General features: G+C 39.9%; 1 long non-coding RNA gene across 1 annotated transcript; it reads right to left on the bottom strand.

Moving 5' to 3' along the window:
* Positions 1–3,782: 3,782 nt before the first annotated feature.
* Positions 3,783–5,616, bottom strand: LOC121920256. Its single transcript, XR_006101712.1, has 2 exons — positions 5,490–5,616; positions 3,783–3,946 (listed from the first exon to the last, which is right to left on the bottom strand). It is a non-coding gene; the product is annotated as an uncharacterized LOC121920256 (long non-coding RNA).
* Between the last annotated feature and the right edge of the window lie 2,908 nt (positions 5,617–8,524).

Below are 8,524 nucleotides of genomic sequence, written 5' to 3' on the forward strand. Positions count from 1 at the left end.
TGTGGAATCCTCGCCGCGAGCCACAAGGATAAGGCGGGGAAAGTGTAAATGTATTATTAGGTATGGTTAGGTATTTAGTTTTTTTTTTTTTTTTCCTATGACCCACAATGTTTTGTACTCACCAATTTTTCCATGTTTGGGAATGTGGTTACTACTGCAAAATTAATCATTTCCAGCCACAGAAACAGTTCCTTAATCATGTCAACACATGAACAGAGACCTAGCTTGACTCTCTCAAGTTTATACCTCTCGTGAATCATCCCACAACTAGGAAGCCACTTTCTTTATTGGGTCCACAGGTGTTTCAGGAGGTGTCAAGGAGTTCAGGCGCAGAACAGTGTGCACAGGGGAAAAAATGTTTCATTCAATATTTTTTTTATATTGTTCTTAAGACATAAACAGAGTCTTCTTGTGAAGACAGAGTAGCTACTCACGTAATTTGTTAGTAATCAGGAAGAAGTTCACCCCATGTGTGCAAATACTCTGCTCTGAATCCATCCCAAAGAAAACAGCAAGAGTGGAGGTTTTGTAACCTGAGCAATCAGAAATGAGATGGTTAAAGGCAAGTAGTTGACATTAGCTTCTTTCCTAGGCACTCTTTCACAGAAGCCTGATTTATTTGTTTGGTTGTTGCATATACATTCTGCCTTTCCTCTAATCAGCAGAGGACTGGTTCATCTGCTCAGCACACACTGTGAGATGTGTAGCAGTATTGTGTAGAACTATCTGGGTGGTGGTATCACATACACAATGTTATCACTGTGGTTCCACTTAGCTGGCTGGTTCTATCCTGGTATCCTTGAGTTTAGAGGCACTTAGAATTCCCGCCAGAAAGCTCCTCTTAATCTTTTCCCTGTAGACTCAGGAAAAGCAACTGCTGCAGCCTCTCCTATCTTGTCTTCCTCATTAGTAACTTTGGCCATCTTGACCACACGTCTGATTGTGCTTGGCCACCCAGTTTTCATCTCGTGAATGTTGGGAGTATGGAAGTACAGAGGAGTACTTATGTCAACAGACATCCCATCTACTTGTGCACGGCATCAATCTTCTCTAACTACAAATCCCGAGATTCATGGATTGTTGCCATAGCAGCTGGAAGTGTAGTACAGTGCTATTCATGCATCTGAGAGGAAGTAAGCTAAAGTCTACAACAGCTTATGCTACCAACTTCTTTTTTCTCACGGTTAGTCTCAAAGGTGGTTAAAGGTGTTTTGTATACAGCAACCATCAGTGTATTGTGTGCAATGCCACCCCCAACTAAGAGCCCATAGTCACAGAGTGAGTTCAGAGCTGAAAGGACATACCAACCTAGTTCAATCCTTGTTAAAAATCTAACCATCACTCAAGGAGTGGGGAATACAGTCATAGTTCATGGGCAAATGCAGCCACCGTTTGCAAAAATTGTTGATCTTGTCAGAAAATAATCCAGAAACTCCCTACTATGTCAAGATCAACATTTTAGCTCTGAAAAAACACTGGGTGAGTATATGTCAGTCACTCTATGCATACAGCAGAAGGGATATCTATAAAAATGCATACTCTCAAATGATCCTGGCTTGGCAGGGACAGTCCCATTAATCTTTTGTTATCCCACTTTAAGCGACTTTTAAAATATCGCAGGCCCGGAACAAATTAGGAGAAAGAGTGGGCCTCTGGATCATTGGCATTGCTACGGCTGCAACAATGATCCGCTGGAAAAAGGAGATCCGAAATGGAACTCCTTACCCACGATGCTGCCAAGGCGCCAATTGCCCCCTCGGGCTCGCAGTGACGGGTCTTGTGTGCCGTGGCATTTGGACGCGTCACACAAGATACATCATGGATGCGCACGCCAATGGCTTCTGTATCAAGATGGTGCTGCCAACCTTATTAGAGTTCAGGAGCATGCAGTTGCTGCATGGCTCCCAAACCCTAGTATAGGCGGTGCCATGCTCCTTTTAGCCCTGTGTTACTGGCCTTTGTTCTCTCTCCTAAGGACTGGAGCACAACTTTGGCACAGCTTCTGACCTCTTAAGATGCCTGTGTCATTTAAACAGCATACCTCTAAGTGATCTGAAGCAGCTTTATTTTGGCCTGTTTGGCCCTATCCCAGTGGGTGAAAATAGTTGGTTTGCTTTACTTAACAAAAGATTTCCTATGCTATCCTATCCCTCTGGCAATTTGGATTTGGCAATTCAGATACCACTCCTCCTCCTCATCTTCATGCACAGTCTTTCATTTAAGAACAACAAAACTGCGGAATACAACAGGTTTCTTATGCTAAGGCTGCCACCTTAGTGGGAAGTAAGAACCACATGGGATCAATAAAGGTTTTGTGTTAAAGATTATGTTGATTGCATTGGTTGGCTATATTTTCCTGTAAAAATGTAGTTTTCTAGGGAGCTGATGTTTTTTAATTTACATCCTCTCCAATATAAGAGCTTCAGATCACTGCTTGAAGACAAACTCTAATTGACTGAAATAATTAGCCATTTTTTTAACGACTGGAAAGCAAATGCTCTCTCTTCTTACTTTCTTCTTCTTCTTCCTCTTTTGCAAATTGTTTCTAAATAAATATTAGCAAGAAAGCCTTAAGTTAATATCTAGATAACAGCATGTGGTGTGTGCAAACTCTTTCTCTTGTGTGTACACAAATCACACCCAGGAAAATTGACTTGTCTCAAATTTTAGGGAAGACAATTGTACACAAACTAGCATTCACAGATACAAAGACAATTCTAAGTGAACAGATCTAGATTAGCTGCTGCCACTGTGTGCCTATCTGCTACACAATTTGCAAAAAGGAGACAAGTCACCATATTTAGATTATTCCAGTTCAAAGTAATTCATTATTTGAACTTCTTTCACATTTGCCAAGGGAGTGTGTGGCATCTTCATAGGAACAAAAGAGTTTAGAATTTTTTTTAATAAATAAATAAATAAATAAGAAATTATATTCTTAATTTGGTTTTCCAATTCATCTGAAACCATCTTTCCTCTTCTTGAAAAAGTGACAGAAGAGGTTTGTAGATGGGCTGGATATGGTGGATATGGGCTGCCTACAGCTCAGGCTCAGGTAAATGTTATAAGACCAATTTTTCTCTTTTAGATCCTGGATCTCTCCCACGAACAGAGACTTCCCACTGTTGTTAGGCTGCAATTCCCCGCAACCCCTGTCAGGATAATCAATGAAAAAGTGGAATGCTTGGAATTGCAGGCCTACAACAACCTTTGCAGAGCCACATGATTTTTACTAAATGAACATTACAGAAGTACAATGTTAAAAATCTAGAAAGAATTAAGGAGTGAAGTTCAACCCCAAATAACTTTACCTGGGTTCTTTTCATTGATATTTGTGGTAGCGCTTTGTATGAGGGAATTATTAATTCTGGCTGGAGCACAAAGTGTAAATAAGATTGATACAACAACCAAGTTAATACAAATTTGATTTGGGTCATATGCTTTTAAACTTCTAACTGGAGGTCTTCCTACACATTTTTCATGTGCAAATCTCAAATTCTGTATGATTACAATATGGCCACAAAAGTGCCCCAGAAACATCTTATCACAGAAGGCTTCAAACATATTCTGCTAAAGTCTACCACAAGCAGACTTACAGAAGTTCATCCAAAGGTAAGTAAACTTGTGCCATGTTCATTTAGAATGTGATGAGCAAGAATAAATGGTATCTGTTAATACAGCAGTTAAGTTCTCCCCTTTGCAGCCTGTTTCTTATGACAAGTCTAATTGCTTATGAACTTTTAAGCAGCCTGTTCCTTGGAACTTTTCTGTTGTTATCCTGAGTTATTCTTCTATGGAAATGTTTATATTTCCACTGAAGAAGCATAAGCAGCCTTAAGTAGCTTACTTTTAGAACAATGTGAAATGAAGATCAAATTGCCTTACCCTTCTGGACACTGAGGTTCATTTAACTCCTCACATTTATCTTCAAGCCAGCTTGTCTTCCCTTATTAAAAGTGGGGAAAAATGAGAATTTATTATATTAACTTTTTGCTTCTAAGAGGAGAAATTAATAGGAAACCATTCTGGTTAAGCAACTGGTAGGGGAAATGAAAACAACAGAATTACCTCAAACTGAAAATCATGAACATGGTCTCATAATGCTTTGTGCAGAATATGGCAGCACGACTGGTCACCGGTACTTCCAGGGCCAGTCACATAACACCGGTCCTTAAAGACCTTCATTGGCTGCCTATTCGCTTCCGGGCGCAATACAAGGTGTTGGTTATTACCTATAAAGCCCTAAATGGCTTGGGCCCAGGGTACTTGGAGGACCGCCTCTCTCCGTACAATCCGCCCCATACACTAAGATCAACTGGGCAGCAATTATTAAGAGTTCCAGAGGTCAGATTAGTTACTACCACCAGGAGGGCCTTTACCACCTCGGCCCCCAACCTCTGGAACTTGCTGCCCGCCGAGCTCTGCTCGGCCACCTCCCTGGCCCAATTTAAGAAGGGGTTGAAGACATATCTTTTCGAGCAGGCCTACCCCTGATTCTACCCCCCAGTATACTCTCTCTCCCCTCCTTCGTCAGCTGGTTGAGCTGGCATGAGTCTGCTTGTTTTTATTGTAATGTTTTTAATGTATTTTAATATGTTTGATTGTATGGATTGCTTGTTGTACACCGCCCTGGTTTCTAGAAGGGCGGTATAGAAATAAAATTTTATTATTATATTATTATTATTATTTGTAAAAAATCATTGTTGTACTATTGTTTTACAATAAGGACCAGGATCTACAAATTCATTGTCACTAAAGAACAGCAGAATTAATTGAATGGTTTGTTGGCTGGTTGAAAAGCATTTTATGCTTTTTTTCTTCTAAATCTATTATTGTCATTACAATATATTTATATTTTTAGAATACCGTATACACTGTCCTAGAATACTTGCAAATGAAGGGCTGTTTATAAATCTTTAGTGGAATCCTGCTGGGGAGTTACAAATGTGTAACCTGAAGTTTTGCATTAATAACTGTTTGATATTTACAGTCCGTATATATTTACTAGTTTATGGGACATGAAAGGACTATTTAAGTCTCCTAATCCACACTTACTGGGATGCAGCTATGGTGATCAACAAAGGTCCATTCCCCTGTAGATCAGGAAGGAGCTGCCCAATGTTCCCATCCACCCTCCTCACATGAGCGATCTCCGGTATGAGGGGGAATTGCTATAGGAATCCTGCTTCTGCCTCTTGCAATGGCGAATGCTCATAGGAGGAGGTGGGAACATCACTCAGCTGCTTCCCAGTCAACAGGGAAATTAACCCCCATTGATCGCACTGGCTACTTTCTGGTGAGGATGGGGAAAGGGCATGCTAGAATTCACTACCTAGCTTTGTAATTACAGAGGTTATGCATTTGTAACTCCACATGATTTCAGCCATAACATATAAAATATATAAGATGCAATTGTTGGATGGAGCAGAATAAACAGACTCCTTTTACTATTTCAGTGATACCAGAATAAAGCAAATAGTATGGTTTACCTTCACAAACTGCATAATAATTGGCACAGCAATTATTATTTTTCACACAGTCATCTGAACAGGAACAGCGATATTCTGGTCGGTTCTTCTCTCCACACCGAAATTTAGTACAGGTCCATATATGAGCTGTAAACACAAAGGACCCACTTTTAATTAAACACAGCTTAACAGGGCACTCTGAACAAAATGGTACATCAGATTATGGTTATATGGCCACATACTTAAAAAAAAATTGTTTCTTCACTTGGTCTTTCTGACATGTTGGAGCAGAGGAAACCTTGTCATTGTATTTTAGACCAAGCCAACTCTGTTATTGAGGGGGCTTGTTCACACACTTTCCCTGGCAGGCTTACCAAATAGTTTTGGAATATGGAGATTAGCTACAGAGGAGAGGGCATCACAGCAGAACTTGAAATTGGTTACACTTATTGTTTCAAAAGAGAGAGAGAGAGAACCACCTAGGGTTACAATTTTTCAAATTCTTTACTTTTCTATTTCCTCAAAGTAACTAAACCAGCTACTTTTAGTTCTATTTTTGGGGGGAGGGGGAATCTTAATGCTATCAGCCACTATTCTGTGATATAAATCCCTTTCTCTTCCTGTCTACACATTGATATCCCAACTGTAAGAACGGATCAAAGACAGCAGATAAGCCAGCACTTCAGCTTCCTTTCCCTACAACTGTAACTTTTCACAGTTACATCCCCAGAGGAATTAAGTTATGCCTTGTAAGTTACCACTGTAATATAACAGTTATACATGTTGAGTACACCTTATCCAAAATGCTTGGATCAGAAGTGTTCTGCATTTCATAGTTTTTCAAATTTTAGAATACCTGTATTTGCATATATACACAACACAAATAACATAGTACTGTACATACTGTGTTTGCAAGGCTGGAGAGAAATGAGAGGTGTGAGGCTGGAGAGAGATACAGCTAGAGAGAGGTGTGAGAGATGCATGGCTAGATAGATATGCAGCTGGAGAGAGGCTGAGGATCTATGAAATAGTGGGTACCCAAGCATAGTGCTCGGGGCGAATCCATGCCTTCTGCCATTTCACAATTTCTCATGTCTCTCTCCAGTGGTATCTCTCTCCACAATTTTGTTTATTCATTACTTGTGTTGTGTATCAGATGTGAGGCTGGAGAGGGTCTGAGGATCTAACAGATGAAAGAGCAGGAGTGCTAATGCCACCACTGCCACCTCAAAGACTGAAGCAGGAGGCCTGCAGCAAAACATTTCAGTTTTGGGAGGTTTACAAATTTTGTATTTCCAGATTAGGGTTGCTCAACTTGTGCCTTGGCTATGGGGGAAAGGAATTAATGACAGGAAAAGGACTTCTCTGCCATGGCACCCCAGTTATGGAATACCCCCCCCACACACACACACATTTTAGATTGGTGCCAGAACTGCTGTCATTCCAGCACCAAATAAAAACATGGTTATTTACTAGAGCCTTTGGGTACCTAATTGGCTTTGTATGATTTTAAACTGTTGTCAACTCTTTTAAGATGGTTTCAACTATTGTACTTTAACTTCTTAAATTGTTTAATATGTATTGACATTTTATATCCATTTTTATTGTTTGAATTTGGTCAAGTTGATTTTATTATATGCTGCCCTAAGATCTTTAGTTACTGGGTGGGTAATAAATATTTAATTAATTAATTATAGCAAAGGCTGTAGTACAGAACCATGAAGTAACTATTATTTATTTATTTATTTTATTATAACGAGGCAATTCCAAGCCTTTGCCATTTCTGGGCTTTGCAACATCTTTGAATTTCTTCTCTCTGGATGGTCATAATCTGCCATCACTGTCCAGGAGATGCATCAGAATTTCATCTACAGTAGCACAAGTGGGAGCTTGGAGAAGCTGCTGTCTTTGGGACTCTTGGAAGGAAGAGCAGTGGAGGTCAGCAGTGAAGCAGCCCTGCTATCTTGCTACTTTGGATGGGTGCTAACAATAAATCTAGGCAACAGAAAAAGCCCACATCTGTGCTGCCTTTAATTCTCATACTCAGTAGGAAGGAGAGAATAAAGAGTTCAGGGAGCAGCACAACTGATGTCTGTAGTACTGGGATGGGAATTATACGGCTTGCAGATGTTGCTGGACTGCAGTTTCCAGTATTCCTCAACAATGGGTCTGCTGACCAAGGATTCTGGGAGTTGTAATCGCCCACATCTGGATGGCGACATTATCCCTTGCCCCTGCTGTAGTGGTAATGCTTGTAATGGGTGTCAGCACTCAGAGGAGTACCCAATGTCACTATTTTAATTCTCCCAGAATGCCTCCGATGGAACATTGCTAGGAAAGAGGCACTGTGCGAATGAAGATGGCATCGAAGGGACATTGTGTGAATCAAAATGGCAGTGTCCAACACTCTTGTGTGTAATGAAAAGGGGTTAAAAATTGAAGTGGACAAGAACAACCCCTTTCCCCTGGAAAAAAAATAGTTCAGGTGTCAGAAAACCCTCCTAGGGTCCAGCATTTACCCAAGCATAGCTAGTGTTGGCAATAGGCCTGATAACTCTACAGTTTTTTTAAAATAATAATAATAATAATAATAATAATAATAATAATAATAATAATAATATTTATTTATATACCGCTATTCCATTCGATCACAGCGGTGTACAACCATTGCAATAACGATACAATACAAGATAAAAATTGCAATAGATAATTAAAACTTACAAAACAGTGCACAATATACATAAAATCAACATTAAACAAGCCAGCAATATACTCAAAGATGTTAATCATATGGGGGGGGGGGGGCGCACACATATCAGGGAAGGTCAAAAACAATGGAAAAGTAGTTTAGTTCCTATCTTGATCATTTACCCACTGTTCAAACCAGTATTATCCCATTCATACAGAAGAGAACATTTTGGGTTTTATTGGTAGTAGAAATATATCCAGAGGGATTGCGTTAAACTAATCTTGTGACCATGAGAGAGTACAGTAAGGACCAGTACGATAAAAAAAAAAGCAGCTGGTGTCTCTCTTCTAGCTCATCCACAAGCTGA

Source organism: Sceloporus undulatus, chromosome 1 (genome assembly GCF_019175285.1).
Source record: "Sceloporus undulatus isolate JIND9_A2432 ecotype Alabama chromosome 1, SceUnd_v1.1, whole genome shotgun sequence".
Classification (NCBI taxonomy): domain Eukaryota; kingdom Metazoa; phylum Chordata; class Lepidosauria; order Squamata; family Phrynosomatidae; genus Sceloporus; species Sceloporus undulatus.